This window comes from Diplotaxodon limnothrissa, linkage group LG3 (assembly GCF_057381915.1).
Source record: "Diplotaxodon limnothrissa isolate DT_005_m linkage group LG3, D_limnothrissa_male_GT1.1, whole genome shotgun sequence".
Lineage (NCBI taxonomy): Eukaryota > Metazoa > Chordata > Actinopteri > Cichliformes > Cichlidae > Diplotaxodon > Diplotaxodon limnothrissa.
In genome coordinates this window covers 68,322,537-68,349,671 of record NC_140598.1, presented here as the reverse complement: position 1 = coordinate 68,349,671, position 27,135 = coordinate 68,322,537, and the positions used below count along the sequence as shown (strand labels likewise).

At 57.3% G+C, this 27,135-nt stretch overlaps 12 non-coding genes and 8 pseudogenes across 12 annotated transcripts; all 20 read right to left on the bottom strand.

The window, feature by feature from the left end:
* Nucleotides 1-967: 967 nt before the first annotated feature.
* Nucleotides 968-1,086, bottom strand: LOC146637097 (5S ribosomal RNA; annotated as a pseudogene).
* Nucleotides 1,087-2,068: 982 nt separating this feature from the next.
* Nucleotides 2,069-2,187, bottom strand: LOC146637096 (5S ribosomal RNA). Its single transcript, XR_014905739.1, has one exon. It is a non-coding gene; the product is annotated as a 5S ribosomal RNA (ribosomal RNA).
* Nucleotides 2,188-3,124: 937 nt separating this feature from the next.
* LOC146637095 (5S ribosomal RNA) lies at nt 3,125-3,243 on the bottom strand. The gene has a single exon (XR_014905738.1). It is a non-coding gene; the product is annotated as a 5S ribosomal RNA (ribosomal RNA).
* A 1,728-nt stretch (nt 3,244-4,971) lies between these two features.
* Nucleotides 4,972-5,090, bottom strand: LOC146637094 (5S ribosomal RNA). Its single transcript, XR_014905736.1, has one exon. It is a non-coding gene; the product is annotated as a 5S ribosomal RNA (ribosomal RNA).
* A 2,518-nt stretch (nt 5,091-7,608) lies between these two features.
* Nucleotides 7,609-7,727, bottom strand: LOC146637093 (5S ribosomal RNA). The gene has a single exon (XR_014905604.1). It is a non-coding gene; the product is annotated as a 5S ribosomal RNA (ribosomal RNA).
* A 942-nt stretch (nt 7,728-8,669) lies between these two features.
* Nucleotides 8,670-8,788, bottom strand: LOC146637092 (5S ribosomal RNA). Its single transcript, XR_014905735.1, has one exon. It is a non-coding gene; the product is annotated as a 5S ribosomal RNA (ribosomal RNA).
* A 2,135-nt stretch (nt 8,789-10,923) lies between these two features.
* LOC146637091 (5S ribosomal RNA) lies at nt 10,924-11,042 on the bottom strand. The gene has a single exon (XR_014905734.1). It is a non-coding gene; the product is annotated as a 5S ribosomal RNA (ribosomal RNA).
* A 1,449-nt stretch (nt 11,043-12,491) lies between these two features.
* On the bottom strand, nt 12,492-12,600 carry LOC146637090 (5S ribosomal RNA; annotated as a pseudogene).
* A 1,254-nt stretch (nt 12,601-13,854) lies between these two features.
* LOC146637089 (5S ribosomal RNA) lies at nt 13,855-13,973 on the bottom strand (annotated as a pseudogene).
* Nucleotides 13,974-14,994: 1,021 nt separating this feature from the next.
* LOC146637088 (5S ribosomal RNA) lies at nt 14,995-15,113 on the bottom strand (annotated as a pseudogene).
* A 637-nt stretch (nt 15,114-15,750) lies between these two features.
* LOC146637087 (5S ribosomal RNA) lies at nt 15,751-15,869 on the bottom strand. Its single transcript, XR_014905733.1, has one exon. It is a non-coding gene; the product is annotated as a 5S ribosomal RNA (ribosomal RNA).
* Nucleotides 15,870-16,809: 940 nt separating this feature from the next.
* Nucleotides 16,810-16,928, bottom strand: LOC146637086 (5S ribosomal RNA; annotated as a pseudogene).
* A 637-nt stretch (nt 16,929-17,565) lies between these two features.
* Nucleotides 17,566-17,684, bottom strand: LOC146637085 (5S ribosomal RNA; annotated as a pseudogene).
* Nucleotides 17,685-18,638: 954 nt separating this feature from the next.
* On the bottom strand, nt 18,639-18,757 carry LOC146637084 (5S ribosomal RNA; annotated as a pseudogene).
* Nucleotides 18,758-19,580: 823 nt separating this feature from the next.
* LOC146637083 (5S ribosomal RNA) lies at nt 19,581-19,699 on the bottom strand. The gene has a single exon (XR_014905732.1). It is a non-coding gene; the product is annotated as a 5S ribosomal RNA (ribosomal RNA).
* Nucleotides 19,700-21,035: 1,336 nt separating this feature from the next.
* Nucleotides 21,036-21,154, bottom strand: LOC146637082 (5S ribosomal RNA; annotated as a pseudogene).
* Nucleotides 21,155-22,136: 982 nt separating this feature from the next.
* LOC146637081 (5S ribosomal RNA) lies at nt 22,137-22,255 on the bottom strand. Its single transcript, XR_014905731.1, has one exon. It is a non-coding gene; the product is annotated as a 5S ribosomal RNA (ribosomal RNA).
* A 937-nt stretch (nt 22,256-23,192) lies between these two features.
* LOC146637080 (5S ribosomal RNA) lies at nt 23,193-23,311 on the bottom strand. Its single transcript, XR_014905730.1, has one exon. It is a non-coding gene; the product is annotated as a 5S ribosomal RNA (ribosomal RNA).
* A 1,330-nt stretch (nt 23,312-24,641) lies between these two features.
* Nucleotides 24,642-24,760, bottom strand: LOC146637079 (5S ribosomal RNA). The gene has a single exon (XR_014905729.1). It is a non-coding gene; the product is annotated as a 5S ribosomal RNA (ribosomal RNA).
* Nucleotides 24,761-26,018: 1,258 nt separating this feature from the next.
* LOC146637078 (5S ribosomal RNA) lies at nt 26,019-26,137 on the bottom strand. The gene has a single exon (XR_014905728.1). It is a non-coding gene; the product is annotated as a 5S ribosomal RNA (ribosomal RNA).
* Between the last annotated feature and the right edge of the window lie 998 nt (nt 26,138-27,135).

The window sequence follows — 27,135 nt, the reverse complement described above, 5'->3', positions numbered from 1 at the left end:
TCAGCCAGAAGCCACAGGCACTGGTGTGGTGTAAGTGGCCTCAGCCAGCAGCAAAAGGGCCCTGGTGTGGTGTAAGTCGCCTCAGTCAGCAGCCACAGGCCCTGGTGTGGTGTAGGTGGCCTCAGCCAGCAGCCACAGGCCCTGGTGTGGTGTACGTGGCCTCAGCCAGCAGCCACAGGCCCTGGTGTGGTGTAAGTGGCCTCAGCCAGCAGCCACAGGCCCTGGTGTGGTGTAAGTGGCCTCAGCCAGTGCCACAGGCCCTGGTGTGGTGTAAGTGGCCTGAGCAAGAGCCACAGACCCTGGTGTGGTGTAATTGGCCTCAATAGCAACTAATGCCCTGGTGTGGTGTAGGTGGCCTCAGCCAGCAGCCACAGGCCCTGGTGTGGTGTAAGTGGCCTCAGCCAGCAGCCACAGGCCCTGGTGTGGTGTAAGTGGCCTCAGCCAGAGCCACAGGCCCTGATGTGGTGTAAGTGGCCTGAGCAAGAGCCACAGGCCCTGGTGTGGTGTAAGTGGCCTGAGCAAGAGCCACAGGCCCTGGTGTGTTGTAAGTGGCCTCAGCCAGCAGCCACAGGCCCTGGTGTGGTGTAGGTGGCCTCAGCCAGAAGCCACAGGCCCTGGTGTGGTGTAAGTGGCCTGAGCAAGTGCCACAGGCCCTGGTGTGGTGTAATTGGCCTCAATAGCAACTAAGGCCCTGGTGTGGTGTAGGTGGCCTCAGCCAGCAGCCACAGGCCCTGGTGTGGTGTAAGTGGCCTCAGCCAGCAGCCACAGGCCCTGATGTGGTGTAAGTGGCCCCAGCCGGTCACTCAGGCCCTGGTGTGGTGTAGGTGGCATCAGCTAGCAGCACAAGACATTGGAAAACAGCCAAAAGCAATGTCGTTAATGTGCCCTCATTAATGGGGAGCTGCTTTTGGTCTTTTAATACACCCCTTCTCTGGATCAAAAGCGGTTCAATGACATGAAAATGAAAGGCTTACAGCACCAGGTATTCCCAGGCAGTCTCCCATCCAAGTACTAACCAAGCCCAGCCCTGCTTAGCTTACGAGATCAGACGAGGTCGGGCGTGCTCAGGGTGGTATGGCCGTAAGATGCTGGCCCCAGCACAATGTCTCAATTTATGGATTCAAGTGATTAGGTGGCAAGTACCTGAAGTTACGAAGACAATCCTATAACCATACCTGCATGTTTGCATAATACCCTAACCCAAAGGCTCAGTTTGGCATTTATCCAACAGCACAGGCCCTGGATTGTTGAAGATGGCCACAGCAAGCAGCACAGGGCCTGGTTTGGTGAAGATGGCCTCGGCCAGAAGCGCAGGGCCTGGTGTGATGTGAGTGGCCTGAGCAAGAGCCACAGGCCCTGGTGTGGTGTAAGTGGCCTCAGCCAGCAGCCACAGGCCCTGGTGTGGTGTAAGTCGCCTCAGCCAGAAGCCACAGGCACTGGTGTGGTGTAAGTGGCCTCAGCCAGCAGCAAAAGGGCCCTGGTGTGGTGTAAGTCGCCTCAGTCAACAGCCACAGGCCCTGGTGTGGTGTAGGTGGCCTCAGCCAGCAGCCACAGGCCCTGGTGTGGTGTAAGTGGCCTCAGCCAGCAGCCACAGGCCCTGGTGTGGTGTAAGTGGCCTCAGCCAGCAGCCACAGGCCCTGGTGTGGTGTAAGTGGCCTCAGCCAGTGCCACAGGCCCTGGTGTGGTGTAAGTGGCCTGAGCAAGAGCCACAGACCCTGGTGTGGTGTAATTGGCCTCAATAGCAACTAATGCCCTGGTGTGGTGTAGGTGGCCTCAGCCAGCAGCCACAGGCCCTGGTGTGGTGTAAGTGGCCTCAGCCAGCAGCCACAGGCCCTGGTGTGGTGTAAGTGGCCTCAGCCAGAGCCACAGGCCCTGATGTGGTGTAAGTGGCCCCAGCCGGTCACTCAGGCCCTTGTGTGGTGTAGGTTGCATCAGCTAGCAGCACAAGACATTGGAAAAGAGCCAAAAGCAATGTCGTTAATGTGCCCTCATTAATGGGCAGATGCTTTTGGTCTTTTAATACACCCCTTCTCTGGATCAAAAGCGGTTCAATGACATGAAAATGAAAGGCTTACAGCACCAGGTATTCCCAGGCAGTCTCCCATCCAAGTACTAACCAAGCCCAGCCCTGCTTAGCTTCCGAGATCAGACGAGGTCGGGCGTGCTCAGGGTGGTATGGCCGTAAGCTGCTGGCCCCAGCACAATGTCTCAATTTATGGATTCAAGTGATTAGGTGGCAAGTACCTGAAGTTACGAAGACAATCCTATAACCATACCTGCATGTTTGCATAATACCCTAACCCAAAGGCTCAGTTTGGCATTTATCCAACAGCACAGGCCCTGGATTGTTGAAGATGGCCTCTGGAACCAGCACAGGGCCTGGTGTGTTGTACATGGCCACAGCAAGCAGCACAGGGCCTGGTTTGGTGAAGATGGCCTCGGCCAGAAGCACAGGGCCTGGCGTGATATGAGTGGCCTGAGCAAGAGCCACAGGCCCTGGTGTGGTGTAAGTGGCCTGAGCAAGAGCCACAGGCCCTGGTGTGGTGTCAGTGGCCTGAGCAAGAGCCACAGGCCCTGGTGTGGTGTAAGTGGCCTGAGCAAGAGCCACAGGCCCTGGTGTGGTGTAAGTGGTCTCAGCCAGCAGCCACAGGCCCTGGTGTGGTGTAGGTGGCCTCAGCCAGCAGCCACAGGCCCTTGTGTGGTGTAAGTGGCCTCAGCCAGCAGCCACAGGCCCTGGTGTGGTGTAAGTGGCCTCAGCCAGTGCCACAGGCCCTGGTGTGGTGTAAGTGGCCTGAGCAAGAGCCACAGACCCTGGTGTGGTGTAATTGGCCTCAATAGCAACTAATGCCCTGGTGTGGTGTAGGTGGCCTCAGCCAGCAGCCACAGGCCCTGGTGTGGTGTAAGTGGCCTCAGCCAGAGCCACAGGCCCTGATGTGGTGTAAGTGGCCCCAGCCGGTCACTCAGGCCCTTGTGTGGTGTAGGTTGCATCAGCTAGCAGCACAAGACATTGGAAAAGAGCCAAAAGCAATGTCGTTAATGTGCCCTCATTAATGGGCAGCTGCTTTTGGTCTTTTAATACACCCCTTCTCTGGATCAAAAGCGGTTCAATGACATGAAAATGAAAGGCTTACAGCACCAGGTATTCCCAGGCAGTCTCCCATCCAAGTACTAACCAAGCCCAGCCCTGCTTAGCTTCCGAGATCAGACGAGGTCGGGCGTGCTCAGGGTGGTATGGCCGTAAGCTGCTGGCCCCAGCACAATGTCTCAATTTATGGATTCAAGTGATTAGGTGGCAAGTACCTGAAGTTACGAAGACAATCCTATAACCATACCTGCATGTTTGCATAATACCCTAACCCAAAGGCTCAGTTTGGCATTTATCCAACAGCACAGGCCCTGGATTGTTGAAGATGGCCTCAGGAACCAGCACAGGGCCTGGTGTGTTGTACATGGCCACAGCAAGCAGCACAGGGCCTGGTTTGGTGAAGATGGCCTCGGCCAGAAGCACAGGGCCTGGCGTGATATGAGTGGCCTGAGCAAGAGCCACAGGCCCTGGTGTGGTGTAAGTGGCCTGAGCAAGAGCCACAGGCCCTGGTGTGGTGTAAGTGGCCTGAGCAAGAGCCACAGGCCCTGGTGTGGTGTAAGTGGCCTGAGCAAGAGCCACAGGCCCTGGTGTGGTGTAAGTGGTCTCAGCCAGCAGCCACAGGCCCTGGTGTGGTGTAGGTGGCCTCAGCCAGCAGCCACAGGCCCTTGTGTGGTGTAAGTGGCCTCAGCCAGCAGCCACAGGCCCTGGTGTGGTGTAAGTGGCCTCAGCCAGTGCCACAGGCCCTGGTGTGGTGTAAGTGGCCTGAGCAAGAGCCACAGACCCTGGTGTGGTGTAATTGGCCTCAATAGCAAATAAGGCCCTGGTGTGGTGTAAGTGGCCTGAGCAAGAGCCACAGGGCCTGGTTTGGTGAAGATGGCCTCGGCCAGAAGCGCAGGGCCTGGTGTGATGTGAGTGGCCTGAGCAAGAGCCACAGGCCCTGGTGTGGTGTAAGTGGCCTCAGCCAGCAGCCACAGGCCCTGGTGTGGTGTAGGTGGCCTCAGCCAGCAGCCACAGGCCCTTGTGTGGTGTAAGTGGCCTCAGCCAGCAGCCACAGGCCCTGGTGTGGTGTAGGTGGCCTCAGCCAGCAGCCACAGGCCCTGGTGTGGTGTAAGTGGCCTCAGCCAGTGCCACAGGCCCTGGTGTGGTGTAAGTGGCCTGAGCAAGAGCCACAGGCCCTGGTTTGGTGTAAGTGGCCTCAGCCAGCAGCCACAGGCCCTGGTGTGTTGTAAGTGGCCTCAGCCAGCAGCCACAGGCCCTGGTGTGGTCTAAGTGGCCTCAGCCAGTGCCACAGGCCCTGGTGTGGTGTAAGTGGCCTGAGCAAGAGCCACAGGCCCTGGTGTGGTGTAAGTGGCCTGAGCAAGTGCCACAGGCCCTGGTGTGGTGTAAGTCGCCTCAGCCAGAAGCCACAGGCACTGGTGTGGTGTAAGTGGCCTCAGCCAGCAGCAAAAGGGCCCTGGTGTGGTGTAAGTCGCCTCAGCCAGCAGCCACAGGCCCTGGTGTGGTGTAGGTGGCCTCAGCCAGCAGCCACAGGCCCTGGTGTGGTGTAAGTGGCCTCAATAGCAACTAAGGCCCTGGTGTGGTGTAAGTGGCTTCAGCCAGCAGCCACAGGCTCTGGTGTGGTGTAACTGGCCTCAGCCAGCAGCCACAGGCCCTGGTGTGGTGTAAGTGGCCTCAGCCAGAGCCACAGGCCCTGATGTGGTGTAAGTGGCCCCAGCCGGTCACTCAGGCCCTTGTGTGGTGTAGGTTGCATCAGCTAGCAGCACAAGACATTGGAAAAGAGCCAAAAGCAATGTCGTTAATGTGCCCTCATTAATGGGCAGATGCTTTTGGTCTTTTAATACACCCCTTCTCTGGATCAAAAGCGGTTCAATGACATGAAAATGAAAGGCTTACAGCACCAGGTATTCCCAGGCAGTCTCCCATCCAAGTACTAACCAAGCCCAGCCCTGCTTAGCTTCCGAGATCAGACGAGGTCGGGCGTGCTCAGGGTGGTATGGCCGTAAGCTGCTGGCCCCAGCACAATGTCTCAATTTATGGATTCAAGTGATTAGGTGGCAAGTACCTGAAGTTACGAAGACAATCCTATAACCATACCTGCATGTTTGCATAATACCCTAACCCAAAGGCTCAGTTTGGCATTTATCCAACAGCACAGGCCCTGGATTGTTGAAGATGGCCTCTGGAACCAGCACAGGGCCTGGTGTGTTGTACATGGCCACAGCAAGCAGCACAGGGCCTGGTTTGGTGAAGATGGCCTCGGCCAGAAGCACAGGGCCTGGCGTGATATGAGTGGCCTGAGCAAGAGCCACAGGCCCTGGTGTGGTGTAAGTGGCCTGAGCAAGAGCCACAGGCCCTGGTGTGGTGTAAGTGGCCTGAGCAAGAGCCACAGGCCCTGGTGTGGTGTAAGTGGCCTGAGCAAGAGCCACAGGCCCTGGTGTGGTGTAAGTGGCCTGAGCAAGAGCCACAGGCCCTGGTGTGGTGTAAGTGGTCTCAGCCAGCAGCCACAGGCCCTGGTGTGGTGTAGGTGGCCTCAGCCAGCAGCCACAGGCCCTGGTGTGGTGTAAGTGGCCTCAGCCAGTGCCACAGCCCCTGGTGTGGTGTAAGTGGCCTAAGCCAGAGCCACAGGCCCTGGTGTGGTGTAAGTGGCCTCAATAGCAAATAAGGCCCTGGTGTGGTGTAAGTGGCCTGAGCAAGAGCCACAGGGCCTGGTTTGGTGAAGATGGCCTCGGCCAGAAGCGCAGGGCCTGGTGTGATGTGAGTGGCCTGAGCAAGAGCCACAGGCCCTGGTGTGGTGTAAGTGGCCTCAGCCAGCAGCCACAGGCCCTGGTGTGGTGTAAGTCGCCTCAGCCAGAAGCCACAGGCACTGGTGTGGTGTAAGTGGCCTCAGGAACCAGCACAGGGCCTGGTGTGTTGTACATGGCCACAGCTAGCAGCAGAGGGCCAGGTTTGGTGAAGATGGCCTCGGCCAGAAGCGCAGGGCCTGGTGTGGTGTAAGTCGCCTCAGCCAGAAGCCACAGGCACTGGTGTGGTGTAAGTGGCCTCAGCCAGCAGCAAAAGGGCCCTGGTGTGGTGTAAGTCGCCTCAGCCAGCAGCCACAGGCCCTGGTGGGGTGTAGGTGGCCTCAGCCAGCAGCCACAGGCCCTGGTGTGGTGTAAGTGGCCTCAGCCAGCAGCCACAGGCCCTGGTGTGGTGTAAGTCGCCTCAGCCAGTGCCACAGGCCCTGGTGTGGTGTAAGTGGCCTGAGCAAGAGCCACAGACCCTGGTGTGGTGTAATTGGCCTCAATAGCAACTAAGGCCCTGGTGTGGTGTAAGTGGCTTCAGCCAGCAGCCACAAGCTCTGGTGTGGTGTAACTGGCCTCAGCCAGCAGCCACAGGCCCTGGTGTGGTGTAAGTGGCCTCAGCCAGAAGCACAGGGCCTGGTGTGATATGAGTGGCCTGAGCAAGAGCCACAGGCCCTGGTGTGGTGTAAGTCGCCTCAGCCAGCAGCCACAGGCCCTGGTGGGGTGTAGGTGGCCTCAGCCAGCAGCAAAAGGGCCCTGGTGTGGTGTAAGTCGCCTCAGTCAGCAGCCACAGGCCCTGGTGTGGTGTAGGTGGCCTCAGCCAGCAGCCACAGGCCCTGGTGTGGTGTAAGTGGCCTCAGCCAGCAGCCACAGGCCCTGGTGTGGTGTAAGTGGCCTCAGCCAGCAGCCACAGGCCCTGGTGTGGTGTAAGTGGCCTCAGCCAGTGCCACAGGCCCTGGTGTGGTGTAAGTGGCCTGAGCAAGAGCCACAGACCCTGGTGTGGTGTAATTGGCCTCAATAGCAACTAATGCCCTGGTGTGGTGTAGGTGGCCTCAGCCAGCAGCCACAGGCCCTGGTGTGGTGTAAGTGGCCTGAGCAAGAGCCACAGGGCCTGGTTTGGTGAAGATGGCCTCAGCCAGAAGCGCAGGGCCTGGTGTGATGTGAGTGGCCTGAGCAAGAGCCACAGGCCCTGGTGTGGTGTAAGTGGCCTCAGCCAGCAGCCACAGGCCCTGGTGTGGTGTAAGTCGCCTCAGCCAGAAGCCACAGGCACTGGTGTGGTGTAAGTGGCCTCAGCCAGCAGCAAAAGGGCCCTGGTGTGGTGTAAGTCGCCTCAGCCAGCAGCCACAGGCCCTGGTGTGGTGTAGGTGGCCTCAGCCAGCAGCCACAGGCCCTGGTGTGGTGTAAGTGGCCTCAATAGCAACTAAGGCCCTGGTGTGGTGTAAGTGGCTTCAGCCAGCAGCCACAGGCTCTGGTGTGGTGTAACTGGCCTCAGCCAGCAGCCACAGGCCCTGGTGTGGTGTAAGTGGCCTCAGCCAGAGCCACAGGCCCTGATGTGGTGTAAGTGGCCCCAGCCGGTCACTCAGGCCCTGGTGTGGTGTAGGTGGCATCAGCTAGCAGCACAAGACATTGGAAAAGAGCCAAAAGCAGTGTTGTTAATGTGCCCTCATTAATGGGCAGATGCTTTTGGTCTTTTAATACACCCCTTCTCTGGATCAAAAGCGGTTCAATGACATGAAAAGGAAAGGCTTACAGCACCAGGTATTCCCAGGCAGTCTCCCATCCAAGTACTAACCAAGCCCAGCCCTGCTTAGCTTCCGAGATCAGACGAGGTCGGGCGTGCTCAGGGTGGTATGGCCGTAAGATGCTGGCCCCAGCACAATGTCTCAATTTATGGATTCAAGTGATTAGGTGGCAAGTACCTGAAGTTACGAAGACAATCCTATAACCATACCTGCATGTTTGCATAATACCCTAACCCAAAGGCTCAGTTTGGCATTTATCCAACAGCACAGGCCCTGGATTGTTGAAGATGGCCACAGCAAGCAGCACAGGGCCTGGTTTGGTGAAGATGGCCTCGGCCAGAAGCGCAGGGCCTGGTGTGATGTGAGTGGCCTGAGCAAGAGCCACAGGCCCTGGTGTGGTGTAAGTGGCCTCAGCCAGCAGCCACAGGCCCTGGTGTGGTGTAAGTGGCCTCAGCCAGCAGCAAAAGGGCCCTGGTGTGGTGTAAGTCGCCTCAGTCAGCAGCCACAGGCCCTGGTGTGGTGTAGGTGGCCTCAGCCAGCAGCCACAGGTCCTGGTGTGGTGTAAGTGGCCTCAGCCAGCAGCCACAGGCCCTGGTGTGGTGTAAGTGGCCTCAGCCAGCAGCCACAGGCCCTGATGTGGTGTAAGTGGCCTCAGCCAGTGCCACAGGCCCTGGTGTGGTGTAAGTGGCCTGAGCAAGAGCCACAGACCCTGGTGTGGTGTAATTGGCCTCAATAGCAACTAATGCCCTGGTGTGGTGTAGGTGGCCTCAGCCAGCAGCCACAGGCCCTGGTGTGGTGTAAGTGGCCTCAGCCAGCAGCCACAGGCCCTGGTGTGGTGTAAGTGGCCTCAGCCAGAGCCACAGGCCCTGATGTGGTGTAAGTGGCCCCAGCCGGTCACTCAGGCCCTTGTGTGGTGTAGGTTGCATCAGCTAGCAGCACAAGACATTGGAAAAGAGCCAAAAGCAATGTCGTTAATAAGCCCTCATTAATGGGCAGATGCTTTTGGTCTTTTAATACACCCCTTCTCTGGATCAAAAGCGGTTCAATGACATGAAAATGAAAGGCTTACAGCACCAGGTATTCCCAGGCAGTCTCCCATCCAAGTACTAACCAAGCCCAGCCCTGCTTAGCTTCCGAGATCAGACGAGGTCGGGCGTGCTCAGGGTGGTATGGCCGTAAGCTGCTGGCCGTAAGCTGCTGGCGCCAGCACAATGTCTCAATTTATGGATTCAAGTGATTAGGTGGCAAGTACCTGAAGTTACGAAGACAATCCTATAACCATACCTGCATGTTTGCATAATACCCTAACCCAAAGGCTCAGTTTGGCATTTATCCAACAGCACAGGCCCTGGATTGTTGAAGATGGCCTCAGGAACCAGCACAGGGCCTGGTGTATTGTACATGGCCACAGCAAGCAGCACAGGGCCTGGTTTGGTGAAGATGGCCTCGGCCAGAAGCACAGGGCCTGGTGTGATATGAGTGGCCTGAGCAAGAGCCACAGACCCTGGTGTGGTGTAATTGGCCTCAATAGCAACTAAGGCCCTGGTGTGGTGTAGGTGGCCTCAGCCAGCAGCCACAGGCCCTGGTGTGGTGTAAGTGGCCTCAGCCAGCAGCCACAGGCCCTGATGTGGTGTAAGTGGCCCCAGCCGGTCACTCAGGCCCTGGATTGTTGAAGATGGCCTCAGGAACCAGCACAGGGCCTGGTGTGTTGTACATGGCCACAGCAAGCAGCACAGGGCCTGGTTTGGTGAAGATGGCCTCGGCCAGAAGCGCAGGGCCTGGTGTGATGTGAGTGGCCTGAGCAAGAGCCACAGGCCCTGGTGTGGTGTAAGTGGCCTCAGCCAGCAGCCACAGGCCCTGGTGTGGTGTAAGTCGCCTCAGCCAGAAGCCACAGGCACTGGTGTGGTGTAAGTGGCCTGAGCAAGAGCCACAGGCCCTGGTGTGGTGTAAGTGGCCTGAGCAAGAGCCACAGGCCCTGGTGTGGTGTAAGTGGTCTCAGCCAGCAGCCACAGGCCCTGGTGTGGTGTAGGTGGCCTCAGCCAGCAGCCACAGGCCCTTGTGTGGTGTAAGTGGCCTCAGCCAGCAGCCACAGGCCCTGGTGTGGTGTAAGTGGCCTCAGCCAGTGCCACAGGCCCTGGTGTGGTGTAAGTGGCCTGAGCAAGAGCCACAGACCCTGGTGTGGTGTAATTGGCCTCAATAGCAACTAAGGCCCTGGTGTGGTGTAGGTGGCCTCAGCCAGCAGCCACAGGCCCTGGTGTGTTGTAAGTGGCCTCAGCCAGCAGCCACAGGCCCTGGTGTGGTGTAGGTGGCCTCAGCCAGCAGCCACAGGCCCTTGTGTGGTGTAAGTGGCCTCAGCCAGCAGCCACAGGCCCTGGTGTGGTGTAAGTGGCCTCAGCCAGTGCCACAGGCCCTGGTGTGGTGTAAGTGGCCTGAGCAAGAGCCACAGACCCTGGTGTGGTGTAATTGGCCTCAATAGCAACTAAGGCCCTGGTGTGGTGTAAGTGGCCTCAGCCAGCAGCCACAGGCCCTGGTGTGGTGTAGGTGGCCTCAGCCAGCAGCCACAGGCCCTGGTGTGGTGTAAGTGGCCTCAGCCAGTGCCACAGGCCCTGGTGTGGTGTAAGTGGCCTGAGCAAGAGCCACAGACCCTGGTGTGGTGTAATTGGCCTCAATAGCAACTAAGGCCCTGGTGTGGTGTAAGTGGCCTCAGCCAGCAGCCACAGGCCCTGGTGTGGTGTAGGTGGCCTCAGCCAGCAGCCACAGGCCCTGGTGTGGTGTAAGTGGCCTCAGCCAGCAGCCACAGGCCCTGGTGTGGTGTAAGTCGCCTCAGCCAGAAGCCACAGGCACTGGTGTGGTGTAAGTGGCCTCAGCCAGAAGCCACAGGCACTGGTGTGGTGTAAGTGGCCTCAGCCAGCAGCAAAAGGGCCCTGGTGTGGTGTAAGTGGCCTGAGCAAGAGCCACAGGCCCTGGTGTGGTGTAAGTGGCCTCAATAGCAACTAAGGCCCTGGTGTGGGGTAAGTGGCTTCAGCCAGCAGCCACAGGCTCTGGTGTGGTGTAACTGGCCTCAGCCAGCAGCCACAGGCCCTGGTGTGGTGTAAGTGGCCTCAGCCAGAGCCACAGGCCCTGATGTGGTGTAAGTGGCCCCAGCCGGTCACTCAGGCCCTGGTGTGGTGTAGGTGGCATCAGCTAGCAGCACAAGACATTGGAAAAGAGCCAAAAGCAGTGTCGTTAATGTGCCCTCATTAATGGGCAGCTGCTTTTGGTCTTTTAATACACCCCTTCTCTGGATCAAAAGCGGTTCAATGACATGAAAATGAAAGGCTTACAGCACCAGGTATTCCCAGGCAGTCTCCCATCCAAGTACTAACCAAGCCCAGCCCTGCTTAGCTTCCGAGATCAGACGAGGTCGGGCGTGCTCAGGGTGGTATGGCCGTAAGCTGCTGGCCCCGGCACAATGTCTCAATTTATGGATTCAAGTGATTAGGTGGCAAGTACCTGAAGTTACGAAGACAATCCTATAACCATACCTGCATGTTTGCATAATAACCTAACCCAAAGGCTCAGTTTGGCATTTATCCAACAGCACAGGCCCTGGATTGTTGAAGATGGCCTCAGGAACCAGCACAGGGCCTGGTGTGTTGTACATGGCCACAGCAAGCAGCACAGGGCCTGGTTTGGTGAAGATGGCCTCGGCCAGAAGCGCAGGGCCTGGTGTGATGTGAGTGGCCTGAGCAAGAGCCACAGGCCCTGGTGTGGTGTAATTGGCCTCAATAGCAAATAAGGCCCTGGTGTGGTGTAAGTGGCCTGAGCAAGAGCCACAGGGCCTGGTTTGGTGAAGATGGCCTCGGCCAGAAGCGCAGGGCCTGGTGTGATGTGAGTGGCCTGAGCAAGAGCCACAGGCCCTGGTGTGGTGTAAGTGGCCTCAGCCAGCAGCCACAGGCCCTGGTGTGGTGTAAGTCGCCTCAGCCAGAAGCCACAGGCACTGGTGTGGTGTAAGTGGCCTCAGCCAGCAGCAAAAGGGCCCTGGTGTGGTGTAAGTCGCCTCAGTCAGCAGCCACAGGCCCTGGTGTGGTGTAGGTGGCCTCAGCCAGCAGCCACAGGCCCTGGTGTGGTGTAAGTGGCCTCAGCCAGTGCCACAGGCCCTGGTGTGGTGTAAGTGGCCTGAGCAAGAGCCACAGACCCTGGTGTGGTGTAATTGGCCTCAATAGCAAATAAGGCCCTGGTGTGGTGTAAGTGGCCTGAGCAAGAGCCACAGGGCCTGGTTTGGTGAAGATGGCCTCGGCCAGAAGCGCAGGGCCTGGTGTGATGTGAGTGGCCTGAGCAAGAGCCACAGGCCCTGGTGTGGTGTAAGTGGCCTCAGCCAGCAGCCACAGGCCCTGGTGTGGTGTAGGTGGCCTCAGCCAGCAGCCACAGGCCCTTGTGTGGTGTAAGTGGCCTCAGCCAGCAGCCACAGGCCCTGGTGTGGTGTAGGTGGCCTCAGCCAGCAGCCACAGGCCCTGGTGTGGTGTAAGTGGCCTCAGCCAGTGCCACAGGCCCTGGTGTGGTGTAAGTGGCCTGAGCAAGAGCCACAGACCCTGGTGTGGTGTAATTGGCCTCAATAGCAACTAAGGCCCTGGTGTGGTGTAGGTTGCCTCAGCCAGCAGCCACAGGCCCTGGTGTGGTGTAAGTGGCCTCAGCCAGAGCCACAGGCCCTGATGTGGTGTAAGTGGCCCCAGCCGGTCACTCAGGCCCTGGTGTGGTGTAGGTGGCATCAGCTAGCAGCACAAGACATTGGAAAAGAGCCAAAAGCAGTGTCGTTAATGTGCCCTCATTAATGGGCAGCTGCTTTTGGTCTTTTAATACACCCCTTCTCTGGATCAAAAGCGGTTCAATGACATGAAAATGAAAGGCTTACAGGACCAGGTATTCTCCCATCCAAGTACTAACCAAGCCCAGCCCTGCTTAGCTTCCGAGATCAGACGAGGTCGGGCGTGCTCAGGGTGGTATGGCCGTAAGCTGCTGGCCCTAGCACAATGTCTCAATTTATGGATTCAAGTGATTAGGTGGCAAGTACCTGAAGTTACGAAGACAATCCTATAACCATACCTGCATGTTTGCATAATACCCTAACCCAAAGGCTCAGTTTGGCATTTATCCAACAGCACAGGCCCTGGATTGTTGAAGATGGCCTCAGGAACCAGCACAGGGCCTGGTGTGTTGTACATGGCCACAGCAAGCAGCACAGGGCCTGGTTTGGTGAAGATGGCCTCGGCCAGAAGCACAGGGCCTGGTGTGATGTGAGTGGCCTGAGCAAGAGCCACAGGCCCTTGTGTGGTGTAAGTGGCCTCAGCCAGCAGCCACAGGCCCTGGTGTGGTGTAGGTGGCCTCAGCCAGCAGCCACAGGCCCTGGTGTGGTGTAAGTGGCCTGAGCAAGAGCCACAGGCCCTGGTTTGGTGTAAGTGGCCTCAGCCAGCAGCCACAGGCCCTGGTGTGTTGTAAGTGGCCTCAGCCAGCAGCCACAGGCCCTGGTGTGGTGTAAGTGGCCTGAGCAAGAGCCACAGGCCCTGGTTTGGTGTAAGTGGCCTCAGCCAGCAGCCACAGGCCCTGGTGTGTTGTAAGTGGCCTCAGCCAGCAGCCACAGGCCCTGGTGTGGTCTAAGTGGCCTCAGCCAGTGCCACAGGCCCTGGTGTGGTGTAAGTGGCCTGAGCAAGAGCCACAGGCCCTGGTGTGGTGTAAGTGGCCTGAGCAAGTGCCACAGGCCCTGGTGTGGTGTAAGTGGCCTAAGCCAGAGCCACAGGCCCTGGTGTGGTGTAAGTGGCCTCAATAGCAAATAAGGCCCTGGTGTGGTGTAAGTGGCCTGAGCAAGAGCCACAGGGCCTGGTTTGGTGAAGATGGCCTCAGCCAGAAGCGCAGGGCCTGGTGTGATGTGAGTGGCCTGAGCAAGAGCCACAGGCCCTGGTGTGGTGTAAGTGGCCTCAGCCAGCAGCCACAGGCCCTGGTGTGGTGTAAGTGGCCTCAGCCAGAAGCCACAGGCACTGGTGTGGTGTAAGTGGCCTCAGCCAGCAGCCACAGGCACTGGTGTGGTGTAAGTGGCCCCAGCCGGTCACTCAGGCCCTGGTGTGGTGTAGGTGGCATCAGCTAGCAGCACAAGACATTGGAAAAGAGCCAAAAGCAGTGTTGTTAATGTGCCCTCATTAATGGGCAGATGCTTTTGGTCTTTTAATACACCCCTTCTCTGTTTCAAAAGCGGTTCAATGACATGAAAAGGAAAGGCTTACAGCACCAGGTATTCCCAGGCAGTCTCCCATCCAAGTACTAACCAAGCCCAGCCCTGCTTAGCTTGCGAGATCAGACGAGGTCGGGCGTGCTCAGGGTGGTATGGCCGTAAGCTGCTGGCCCCAGCACAATGTCTCAATTTATGGATTCAAGTGATTAGGTGGCAAGTACCTGAAGTTACGAAGACAATCCTATAACCATACCTGCATGTTTGCATAATACCCTAACCCAAAGGCTCAGTTTGGCATTTATCCAACAGCACAGGCCCTGGATTGTTGAAGATGGCCTCAGGAACCAGCACAGGGCCTGGTGTGTTGTACATGGCCACAGCAAGCAGCACAGGGCCTGGTTTGGTGAAGATGGCCTCGGCCAGAAGCGCAGGGCCTGGTGTGATGTGAGTGGCCTGAGCAAGAGCCACAGGCCCTGGTGTGGTGTAAGTGGCCTCAGCCAGCAGCCACAGGCCCTGGTGTGGTGTAAGTCGCCTCAGCCAGAAGCCACAGGCACTGGTGTGGTGTAAGTGGCCTCAGCCAGCAGCAAAAGGGCCCTGGTGTGGTGTAAGTCGCCTCAGTCAGCAGCCACAGGCCCTGGTGTGGTGTAGGTGGCCTCAGCCAGCAGCCACAGGTCCTGGTGTGGTGTAAGTGGCCTCAGCCAGCAGCCACAGGCCCTGGTGTGGTGTAAGTGGCCTCAGCCAGCAGCCACAGGCCCTGATGTGGTGTAAGTGGCCTCAGCCAGTGCCACAGGCCCTGGTGTGGTGTAAGTGGCCTGAGCAAGAGCCACAGACCCTGGTGTGGTGTAATTGGCCTCAATAGCAACTAATGCCCTGGTGTGGTGTAGGTGGCCTCAGCCAGCAGCCACAGGCCCTGGTGTGGTGTAAGTGGCCTCAGCCAGCAGCCACAGGCCCTGGTGTGGTGTAAGTGGCCTCAGCCAGAGCCACAGGCCCTGATGTGGTGTAAGTGGCCCCAGCCGGTCACTCAGGCCCTTGTGTGGTGTAGGTTGCATCAGCTAGCAGCACAAGACATTGGAAAAGAGCCAAAAGCAATGTCGTTAATAAGCCCTCATTAATGGGCAGATGCTTTTGGTCTTTTAATACACCCCTTCTCTGGATCAAAAGCGGTTCAATGACATGAAAATGAAAGGCTTACAGCACCAGGTATTCCCAGGCAGTCTCCCATCCAAGTACTAACCAAGCCCAGCCCTGCTTAGCTTCCGAGATCAGACGAGGTCGCGCGTGCTCAGGGTGGTATGGCCGTAAGCTGCTGGCCGTAAGCTGCTGGCGCCAGCACAATGTCTCAATTTATGGATTCAAGTGATTAGGTGGCAAGTACCTGAAGTTACGAAGACAATCCTATAACCATACCTGCATGTTTGCATAATACCCTAACCCAAAGGCTCAGTTTGGCATTTATCCAACAGCACAGGCCCTGGATTGTTGAAGATGGCCTCAGGAACCAGCACAGGGCCTGGTGTATTGTACATGGCCACAGCAAGCAGCACAGGGCCTGGTTTGGTGAAGATGGCCTCGGCCAGAAGCACAGGGCCTGGTGTGATATGAGTGGCCTGAGCAAGAGCCACAGACCCTGGTGTGGTGTAATTGGCCTCAATAGCAACTAAGGCCCTGGTGTGGTGTAGGTGGCCTCAGCCAGCAGCCACAGGCCCTGGTGTGGTGTAAGTGGCCTCAGCCAGCAGCCACAGGCCCTGATGTGGTGTAAGTGGCCCCAGCCGGTCACTCAGGCCCTGGTGTGGTGTAGGTGGCATCAGCTAGCAGCACAAGACATTGGAAAACAGCCAAAAGCAATGTCGTTAATGTGCCCTCATTAATGGGGAGCTGCTTTTGGTCTTTTAATACACCCCTTCTCTGGATCAAAAGCGGTTCAATGACATGAAAATCAAAGGCTTACAGCACCAGGTATTCCCAGGCAGTCTCCCATCCAAGTACTAACCAAGCCCAGCCCTGCTTAGCTTCCGAGATCAGACGAGGTCGGGCGTGCTCAGGGTGGTATGGCCGTAAGCTGCTGGCCCCAGCACAATGTCTCAATTTATGGATTCAAGTGATTAGGTGGCAAGTACCTGAAGTTACGAAGACAATCCTATAACCATACCTGCATGTTTGCATAATACCCTAACCCAAAGGCTCAGTTTGGCATTTATCCAACAGCACAGGCCCTGGATTGTTGAAGATGGCCTCAAGAACCAGCACAGGACCTGGTGTGTTTTACATGGCCACAGCAAGCAGCACAGGGCCTGGTTTGGTGAAGATGGCCTCAGCAAGCAGCCACAGGCCCTGGTTTGGTGTAAGTGGCCTCAGCCAGCAGCCACAGGCCCTGGTGTGTTGTAAGTGGCCTCAGCCAGCAGCCACAGGCCCTGGTGTGGTCTAAGTGGCCTCAGCCAGTGCCACAGGCCCTGGTGTGGTGTAAGTGGCCTGAGCAAGAGCCACAGGCCCTGGTGTGGTGTAAGTGGCCTCAGCCAGCAGCCACAGGCCCTGGTGTGGTGTAAGTGGCCTCAGCCAGCAGCCACAGGCCCTGGTGTGGTGTAAGTGGCCTCAGCCAGTGCCACAGGCCCTGGTGTGGTGTAAGTGGCCTGAGCAAGAGCCACAGACCCTGGTGTGGTGTAATTGGCCTCAATAGCAACTAATGCCCTGGTGTGGTGTAGGTGGCCTCAGCCAGCAGCCACAGGCCCTGGTGTGGTGTAAGTGGCCTCAGCCAGCAGCCACAGGCCCTGGTGTGGTGTAAGTGGCCTCAGCCAGAGCCACAGGCCCTGATGTGGTGTAAGTGGCCCCAGCCGGTCACTCAGGCCCTTGTGTGGTGTAGGTTGCATCAGCTAGCAGCACAAGACATTGGAAAAGAGCCAAAAGCAATGTCGTTAATGTGCCCTCATTAATGGGCAGATGCTTTTGGTCTTTTAATACACCCCTTCTCTGGATCAAAAGCGGTTCAATGACATGAAAATGAAAGGCTTAAAGCACCAGGTATTCCCAGGCAGTCTCCCATCCAAGTACTAACCAAGCCCAGCCCTGCTTAGCTTCCGAGATCAGACGAGGTCGGGCGTGCTCAGGGTGGTATGGCCGTAAGCTGCTGGCCGTAAGCTGCTGGCCCCAGCACAATGTCTCAATTTATGGATTCAAGTGATGAGGTGGCAAGTACCTGAAGTTACGAAGACAATCCTATAACCATACCTGCATGTTTGCATAATACCCTAACCCAAAGGCTCAGTTTGGCATTTATCCAACAGCACAGGCCCTGGATTGTTGAAGATGGCCTCAGGAACCAGCACAGGGCCTGGTGTATTGTACATGGCCACAGCAAGCAGCACAGGGCCTGGTTTGGTGAAGATGGCCTCGGCCAGAAGCACAGGGCCTGGTGTGATATGAGTGGCCTGAGCAAGAGCCACAGACCCTGGTGTGGTGTAATTGGCCTCAATAGCAACTAAGGCCCTGGTGTGGTGTAGGTGGCCTCAGCCAGCAGCCACAGGCCCTGGTGTGGTGTAAGTGGCCTCAGCCAGCAGCCACAGGCCCTGATGTGGTGTAAGTGGCCCCAGCCGGTCACTCAGGCCCTGGTGTGGTGTAGGTGGCATCAGCTAGCAGCACAAGACATTGGAAAACAGCCAAAAGCAATGTCGTTAATGTGCCCTCATTAATGGGCAGATGCTTTTGGTCTTTTAATACACCCCTTCTCTGGATCAAAAGCGGTTCAATGACATGAAAATGAAAGGCTTAAAGCACCAGGTATTCCCAGGCAGTCTCCCATCCAAGTACTAACCAAGCCCAGCCCTGCTTAGCTTCCGAGATCAGACGAGGTCGGGCGTGCTCAGGGTGGTATGGCCGTAAGCTGCTGGCCGTAAGCTGCTGGCCCCAGCACAATGTCTCAATTTATGGATTCAAGTGATGAGGTGGCAAGTACCTGAAGTTACGAAGACAATCCTATAACCATACCTGCATGTTTGCATAATACCCTAACCCAAAGGCTCAGTTTGGCATTTATCCAACAGCACAGGCCCTGGATTGTTGAAGATGGCCTCAAGAACCAGCACAGGACCTGGTGTGTTTTACATGGCCACAGCAAGCAGCACAGGGCCTGGTTTGGTGAAGATGGCCTCAGCAAGCAGCCACAGGCCCTGGTTTGGTGTAAGTGGCCTCAGCCAGCAGCCACAGGCCCTGGTGTGTTGTAAGTGGCCTCAGCCAGCAGCCACAGGCCCTGGTGTGGTCTAAGTGGCCTCAGCCAGTGCCACAGGCCCTGGTGTGGTGTAAGTGGCCTGAGCAAGAGCCACAGGCCCTGGTGTGGTGTAAGTGGCCTCAGCCAGCAGCCACAGGCCCTGGTGTGGTGTAAGTGGCCTCAGCCAGCAGCCACAGGCCCTGGTGTGGTGTAAGTGGCCTCAGCCAGTGCCACAGGCCCTGGTGTGGTGTAAGTGGCCTGAGCAAGAGCCACAGACCCTGGTGTGGTGTAATTGGCCTCAATAGCAACTAATGCCCTGGTGTGGTGTAGGTGGCCTCAGCCAGCAGCCACAGGCCCTGGTGTGGTGTAAGTGGCCTCAGCCAGCAGCCACAGGCCCTGGTGTGGTGTAAGTGGCCTCAGCCAGAGCCACAGGCCCTGATGTGGTGTAAGTGGCCCCAGCCGGTCACTCAGGCCCTTGTGTGGTGTAGGTTGCATCAGCTAGCAGCACAAGACATTGGAAAAGAGCCAAAAGCAATGTCGTTAATGTGCCCTCATTAATGGGCAGATGCTTTTGGTCTTTTAATACACCCCTTCTCTGGATCAAAAGCGGTTCAATGACATGAAAATGAAAGGCTTACAGAACCAGGTATTCCCAGGCAGTCTCCCATCCAAGTACTAACCAAGCCCAGCCCTGCTTAGCTTCCGAGATCAGACGAGGTCGGGCGTGCTCAGGGTGGTATGGCCGTAAGCTGCTGGCCCCAGCACAATGTCTCAATTTATGGATTCAAGTGATGAGGTGGAAAGTACCTGAAGTTACGAAGACAATCCTATAACCATACCTGCATGTTTGCATAATACCCTAACCCAAAGGCTCAGTTTGGCATTTATCCAACAGCACAGGCCCTGGATTGTTGAAGATGGCCTCAGGAACCAGCACAGGGCCTGGTGTGTTGTACATGGCCACAGCAAGCAGCACAGGGCCTGGTTTGGTGAAGATGGCCTCGGCCAGAAGCACAGGGCCTGGTGTGATATGAGTGGCCTGAGCAAGAGCCACAGGCCCTGGTGTGTTGTAAGTGGCCTCAGCCAGCAGCCACAGGCCCTGGTGTGGTGTAGGTGGCCTCAGCCAGCAGCCACAGGCCCTTGTGTGGTGTAAGTGGCCTGAGCAAGAGCCACAGGCCCTGGTGTGGTGTAAGTGGCCTCAGCCAGCAGCCACAGGCCCTGGTGTGGTGTAAGTCGCCTCAGCCAGAAGCCACAGGCCCTGGTGTGGTGTAAGTGGCTTCAGCCAGCAGCCACAGGCTCTGGTGTGGTGTAACTGGCCTCAGCCAGCAGCCACAGGCCCTGGTGTGGTGTAAGTGGCCTCAGCCAGAGCCACAGGCCCTGATGTGGTGTAAGTGGCCCCAGCCGGTCACTCAGGCCCTGGTGTGGTGTAGGTGGCATCAGCTAGCAGCACAAGACATTGGAAAAGAGCCAAAAGCAGTGTTGTTAATGTGCCCTCATTAATGGGCAGATGCTTTTGGTCTTTTAATACACCCCTTCTCTGGATCAAAAGCGGTTCAATGACATGAAAAGGAAAGGCTTACAGCACCAGGTATTCCCAGGCAGTCTCCCATCCAAGTACTAACCAAGCCCAGCCCTGCTTAGCTTCCGAGATCAGACGAGGTCGGGCGTGCTCAGGGTGGTATGGCCGTAAGCTGCTGGCCCCAGCACAATGTCTCAATTTATGGATTCAAGTGATTAGGTGGCAAGTACCTGAAGTTACGAAGACAATCCTATAACCATACCTGCATGTTTGCATAATACCCTAACCCAAAGGCTCAGTTTGGCATTTATCCAACAGCACAGGCCCTGGATTGTTGAAGATGGCCTCAGGAACCAGCACAGGGCCTGGTGTGTTGTACATGGCCACAGCAAGCAGCACAGGGCCTGGTTTGGTGAAGATGGCCTCGGCCAGAAGCACAGGGCCTGGTGTGATGTGAGTGGCCTGAGCAAGAGCCACAGGCCCTGGTGTGGTGTAAGTGGCCTCAGCCAGCAGCCACAGGCCCTGGTGTGGTGTAAGTCGCCTCAGCCAGAAGCCACAGGCACTGGTGTGGTGTAAGTGGCCTCAGCCAGCAGCAAAAGGGCCCTGGTGTGGTGTAAGTCGCCTCAGTCAGCAGCCACAGGCCCTGGTGTGGTGTAGGTGGCCTCAGCCAGCAGCCACAGGCCCTGGTGTGGTGTACGTGGCCTCAGCCAGCAGCCACAGGCCCTGGTGTGGTGTAAGTGGCCTCAGCCAGCAGCCACAGGCCCTGGTGTGGTGTAAGTGGCCTCAGCCAGTGCCACAGGCCCTGGTGTGGTGTAAGTGGCCTGAGCAAGAGCCACAGACCCTGGTGTGGTGTAATTGGCCTCAATAGCAACTAATGCCCTGGTGTGGTGTAGGTGGCCTCAGCCAGCAGCCACAGGCCCTGGTGTGGTGTAAGTGGCCTCAGCCAGCAGCCACAGGCCCTGGTGTGGTGTAAGTGGCCTCAGCCAGAGCCACAGGCCCTGATGTGGTGTAAGTGGCCTGAGCAAGAGCCACAGGCCCTGGTGTGGTGTAAGTGGCCTGAGCAAGAGCCACAGGCCCTGGTGTGTTGTAAGTGGCCTCAGCCAGCAGCCACAGGCCCTGGTGTGGTGTAGGTGGCCTCAGCCAGAAGCCACAGGCCCTGGTGTGGTGTAAGTGGCCTGAGCAAGTGCCACAGGCCCTGGTGTGGTGTAATTGGCCTCAATAGCAACTAAGGCCCTGGTGTGGTGTAGGTGGCCTCAGCCAGCAGCCACAGGCCCTGGTGTGGTGTAAGTGGCCTCAGCCAGCAGCCACAGGCCCTGATGTGGTGTAAGTGGCCCCAGCCGGTCACTCAGGCCCTGGTGTGGTGTAGGTGGCATCAGCTAGCAGCACAAGACATTGGAAAACAGCCAAAAGCAATGTCGTTAATGTGCCCTCATTAATGGGGAGCTGCTTTTGGTCTTTTAATACACCCCTTCTCTGGATCAAAAGCGGTTCAATGACATGAAAATGAAAGGCTTACAGCACCAGGTATTCCCAGGCAGTCTCCCATCCAAGTACTAACCAAGCCCAGCCCTGCTTAGCTTACGAGATCAGACGAGGTCGGGCGTGCTCAGGGTGGTATGGCCGTAAGATGCTGGCCCCAGCACAATGTCTCAATTTATGGATTCAAGTGATTAGGTGGCAAGTACCTGAAGTTACGAAGACAATCCTATAACCATACCTGCATGTTTGCATAATACCCTAACCCAAAGGCTCAGTTTGGCATTTATCCAACAGCACAGGCCCTGGATTGTTGAAGATGGCCACAGCAAGCAGCACAGGGCCTGGTTTGGTGAAGATGGCCTCGGCCAGAAGCGCAGGGCCTGGTGTGATGTGAGTGGCCTGAGCAAGAGCCACAGGCCCTGGTGTGGTGTAAGTGGCCTCAGCCAGCAGCCACAGGCCCTGGTGTGGTGTAAGTCGCCTCAGCCAGAAGCCACAGGCACTGGTGTGGTGTAAGTGGCCTCAGCCAGCAGCAAAAGGGCCCTGGTGTGGTGTAAGTCGCCTCAGTCAACAGCCACAGGCCCTGGTGTGGTGTAGGTGGCCTCAGCCAGCAGCCACAGGCCCTGGTGTGGTGTAAGTGGCCTCAGCCAGCAGCCACAGGCCCTGGTGTGGTGTAAGTGGCCTCAGCCAGCAGCCACAGGCCCTGGTGTGGTGTAAGTGGCCTCAGCCAGTGCCACAGGCCCTGGTGTGGTGTAAGTGGCCTGAGCAAGAGCCACAGACCCTGGTGTGGTGTAATTGGCCTCAATAGCAACTAATGCCCTGGTGTGGTGTAGGTGGCCTCAGCCAGCAGCCACAGGCCCTGGTGTGGTGTAAGTGGCCTCAGCCAGCAGCCACAGGCCCTGGTGTGGTGTAAGTGGCCTCAGCCAGAGCCACAGGCCCTGATGTGGTGTAAGTGGCCCCAGCCGGTCACTCAGGCCCTTGTGTGGTGTAGGTTGCATCAGCTAGCAGCACAAGACATTGGAAAAGAGCCAAAAGCAATGTCGTTAATGTGCCCTCATTAATGGGCAGATGCTTTTGGTCTTTTAATACACCCCTTCTCTGGATCAAAAGCGGTTCAATGACATGAAAATGAAAGGCTTACAGCACCAGGTATTCCCAGGCAGTCTCCCATCCAAGTACTAACCAAGCCCAGCCCTGCTTAGCTTCCGAGATCAGACGAGGTCGGGCGTGCTCAGGGTGGTATGGCCGTAAGCTGCTGGCCCCAGCACAATGTCTCAATTTATGGATTCAAGTGATTAGGTGGCAAGTACCTGAAGTTACGAAGACAATCCTATAACCATACCTGCATGTTTGCATAATACCCTAACCCAAAGGCTCAGTTTGGCATTTATCCAACAGCACAGGCCCTGGATTGTTGAAGATGGCCTCTGGAACCAGCACAGGGCCTGGTGTGTTGTACATGGCCACAGCAAGCAGCACAGGGCCTGGTTTGGTGAAGATGGCCTCGGCCAGAAGCACAGGGCCTGGCGTGATATGAGTGGCCTGAGCAAGAGCCACAGGCCCTGGTGTGGTGTAAGTGGCCTGAGCAAGAGCCACAGGCCCTGGTGTGGTGTCAGTGGCCTGAGCAAGAGCCACAGGCCCTGGTGTGGTGTAAGTGGCCTGAGCAAGAGCCACAGGCCCTGGTGTGGTGTAAGTGGTCTCAGCCAGCAGCCACAGGCCCTGGTGTGGTGTAGGTGGCCTCAGCCAGCAGCCACAGGCCCTTGTGTGGTGTAAGTGGCCTCAGCCAGCAGCCACAGGCCCTGGTGTGGTGTAAGTGGCCTCAGCCAGTGCCACAGGCCCTGGTGTGGTGTAAGTGGCCTGAGCAAGAGCCACAGACCCTGGTGTGGTGTAATTGGCCTCAATAGCAACTAATGCCCTGGTGTGGTGTAGGTGGCCTCAGCCAGCAGCCACAGGCCCTGGTGTGGTGTAAGTGGCCTCAGCCAGAGCCACAGGCCCTGATGTGGTGTAAGTGGCCCCAGCCGGTCACTCAGGCCCTTGTGTGGTGTAGGTTGCATCAGCTAGCAGCACAAGACATTGGAAAAGAGCCAAAAGCAATGTCGTTAATGTGCCCTCATTAATGGGCAGCTGCTTTTGGTCTTTTAATACACCCCTTCTCTGGATCAAAAGCGGTTCAATGACATGAAAATGAAAGGCTTACAGCACCAGGTATTCCCAGGCAGTCTCCCATCCAAGTACTAACCAAGCCCAGCCCTGCTTAGCTTCCGAGATCAGACGAGGTCGGGCGTGCTCAGGGTGGTATGGCCGTAAGCTGCTGGCCCCAGCACAATGTCTCAATTTATGGATTCAAGTGATTAGGTGGCAAGTACCTGAAGTTACGAAGACAATCCTATAACCATACCTGCATGTTTGCATAATACCCTAACCCAAAGGCTCAGTTTGGCATTTATCCAACAGCACAGGCCCTGGATTGTTGAAGATGGCCTCAGGAACCAGCACAGGGCCTGGTGTGTTGTACATGGCCACAGCAAGCAGCACAGGGCCTGGTTTGGTGAAGATGGCCTCGGCCAGAAGCACAGGGCCTGGCGTGATATGAGTGGCCTGAGCAAGAGCCACAGGCCCTGGTGTGGTGTAAGTGGCCTGAGCAAGAGCCACAGGCCCTGGTGTGGTGTAAGTGGCCTGAGCAAGAGCCACAGGCCCTGGTGTGGTGTAAGTGGCCTGAGCAAGAGCCACAGGCCCTGGTGTGGTGTAAGTGGTCTCAGCCAGCAGCCACAGGCCCTGGTGTGGTGTAGGTGGCCTCAGCCAGCAGCCACAGGCCCTTGTGTGGTGTAAGTGGCCTCAGCCAGCAGCCACAGGCCCTGGTGTGGTGTAAGTGGCCTCAGCCAGTGCCACAGGCCCTGGTGTGGTGTAAGTGGCCTGAGCAAGAGCCACAGACCCTGGTGTGGTGTAATTGGCCTCAATAGCAAATAAGGCCCTGGTGTGGTGTAAGTGGCCTGAGCAAGAGCCACAGGGCCTGGTTTGGTGAAGATGGCCTCGGCCAGAAGCGCAGGGCCTGGTGTGATGTGAGTGGCCTGAGCAAGAGCCACAGGCCCTGGTGTGGTGTAAGTGGCCTCAGCCAGCAGCCACAGGCCCTGGTGTGGTGTAGGTGGCCTCAGCCAGCAGCCACAGGCCCTTGTGTGGTGTAAGTGGCCTCAGCCAGCAGCCACAGGCCCTGGTGTGGTGTAGGTGGCCTCAGCCAGCAGCCACAGGCCCTGGTGTGGTGTAAGTGGCCTCAGCCAGTGCCACAGGCCCTGGTGTGGTGTAAGTGGCCTGAGCAAGAGCCACAGACCCTGGTGTGGTGTAATTGGCCTCAATAGCAACTAAGGCCCTGGTGTGGTGTAGGTGGCCTCAGCCAGCAGCCACAGGCCCTGGTGTGGTGTAAGTGGCCTCAGCCAGAGCCACAGGCCCTGATGTGGTGTAAGTGGCCCCAGCCGGTCACTCAGGCCCTGGTGTGGTGTAGGTGGCATCAGCTAGCAGCACAAGACATTGGAAAAGAGCCAAAAGCAGTGTCGTTAATGTGCCCTCATTAATGGGCAGCTGCTTTTGGTCTTTTAATACACCCCTTCTCTGGATCAAAAGCGGTTCAATGACATGAAAATGAAAGGCTTACAGCACCAGGTATTCCCAGGCAGTCTCCCATCCAAGTACTAACCAAGCCCAGCCCTGCTTAGCTTCCGAGATCAGACGAGGTCGGGCGTGCTCAGGGTGGTATGGCCGTAAGCTGCTGGCCCCAGCACAATGTCTCAATTTATGGATTCAAGTGATTAGGTGGCAAGTACCTGAAGTTACGAAGACAATCCTATAACCATACCTGCATGTTTGCATAATACCCTAACCCAAAGGCTCAGTTTGGCATTTATCCAACAGCACAGGCCCTGGATTGTTGAAGATGGCCTCAGGAACCAGCACAGGGCCTGGTGTGTTGTACATGGCCACAGCAAGCAGCACAGGGCCTGGTTTGGTGAAGATGGCCTCGGCCAGAAGCACAGGGCCTGGTGTGATGTGAGTGGCCTGAGCAAGAGCCACAGGCCCTGGTGTGGTGTAAGTGGCCTCAGCCAGCAGCCACAGGCCCTGGTGTGGTGTAGGTGGCCTCAGCCAGCAGCCACAGGCCCTGGTGTGGTGTAAGTGGCCTGAGCAAGAGCCACAGGCCCTGGTTTGGTGTAAGTGGCCTCAGCCAGCAGCCACAGGCCCTGGTGTGTTGTAAGTGGCCTCAGCCAGCAGCCACAGGCCCTGGTGTGGTGTAAGTGGCCTGAGCAAGAGCCACAGGCCCTGGTTTGGTGTAAGTGGCCTCAGCCAGCAGCCACAGGCCCTGGTGTGTTGTAAGTGGCCTCAGCCAGCAGCCACAGGCCCTGGTGTGGTCTAAGTGGCCTCAGCCAGTGCCACAGGCCCTGGTGTGGTGTAAGTGGCCTGAGCAAGAGCCACAGGCCCTGGTGTGGTGTAAGTGGCCTGAGCAAGTGCCACAGGCCCTGGTGTGGTGTAAGTCGCCTCAGCCAGAAGCCACAGGCACTGGTGTGGTGTAAGTGGCCTCAGCCAGCAGCAAAAGGGCCCTGGTGTGGTGTAAGTCGCCTCAGCCAGCAGCCACAGGCCCTGGTGTGGTGTAGGTGGCCTCAGCCAGCAGCCACAGGCCCTGGTGTGGTGTAAGTGGCCTCAATAGCAACTAAGGCCCTGGTGTGGTGTAAGTGGCTTCAGCCAGCAGCCACAGGCTCTGGTGTGGTGTAACTGGCCTCAGCCAGCAGCCACAGGCCCTGGTGTGGTGTAAGTGGCCTCAGCCAGAGCCACAGGCCCTGATGTGGTGTAAGTGGCCCCAGCCGGTCACTCAGGCCCTTGTGTGGTGTAGGTTGCATCAGCTAGCAGCACAAGACATTGGAAAAGAGCCAAAAGCAATGTCGTTAATGTGCCCTCATTAATGGGCAGATGCTTTTGGTCTTTTAATACACCCCTTCTCTGGATCAAAAGCGGTTCAATGACATGAAAATGAAAGGCTTACAGCACCAGGTATTCCCAGGCAGTCTCCCATCCAAGTACTAACCAAGCCCAGCCCTGCTTAGCTTCCGAGATCAGACGAGGTCGGGCGTGCTCAGGGTGGTATGGCCGTAAGCTGCTGGCCCCAGCACAATGTCTCAATTTATGGATTCAAGTGATTAGGTGGCAAGTACCTGAAGTTACGAAGACAATCCTATAACCATACCTGCATGTTTGCATAATACCCTAACCCAAAGGCTCAGTTTGGCATTTATCCAACAGCACAGGCCCTGGATTGTTGAAGATGGCCTCTGGAACCAGCACAGGGCCTGGTGTGTTGTACATGGCCACAGCAAGCAGCACAGGGCCTGGTTTGGTGAAGATGGCCTCGGCCAGAAGCACAGGGCCTGGCGTGATATGAGTGGCCTGAGCAAGAGCCACAGGCCCTGGTGTGGTGTAAGTGGCCTGAGCAAGAGCCACAGGCCCTGGTGTGGTGTAAGTGGCCTGAGCAAGAGCCACAGGCCCTGGTGTGGTGTAAGTGGCCTGAGCAAGAGCCACAGGCCCTGGTGTGGTGTAAGTGGCCTGAGCAAGAGCCACAGGCCCTGGTGTGGTGTAAGTGGTCTCAGCCAGCAGCCACAGGCCCTGGTGTGGTGTAGGTGGCCTCAGCCAGCAGCCACAGGCCCTGGTGTGGTGTAAGTGGCCTCAGCCAGTGCCACAGCCCCTGGTGTGGTGTAAGTGGCCTAAGCCAGAGCCACAGGCCCTGGTGTGGTGTAAGTGGCCTCAATAGCAAATAAGGCCCTGGTGTGGTGTAAGTGGCCTGAGCAAGAGCCACAGGGCCTGGTTTGGTGAAGATGGCCTCGGCCAGAAGCGCAGGGCCTGGTGTGATGTGAGTGGCCTGAGCAAGAGCCACAGGCCCTGGTGTGGTGTAAGTGGCCTCAGCCAGCAGCCACAGGCCCTGGTGTGGTGTAAGTCGCCTCAGCCAGAAGCCACAGGCACTGGTGTGGTGTAAGTGGCCTCAGGAACCAGCACAGGGCCTGGTGTGTTGTACATGGCCACAGCTAGCAGCAGAGGGCCAGGTTTGGTGAAGATGGCCTCGGCCAGAAGCGCAGGGCCTGGTGTGGTGTAAGTCGCCTCA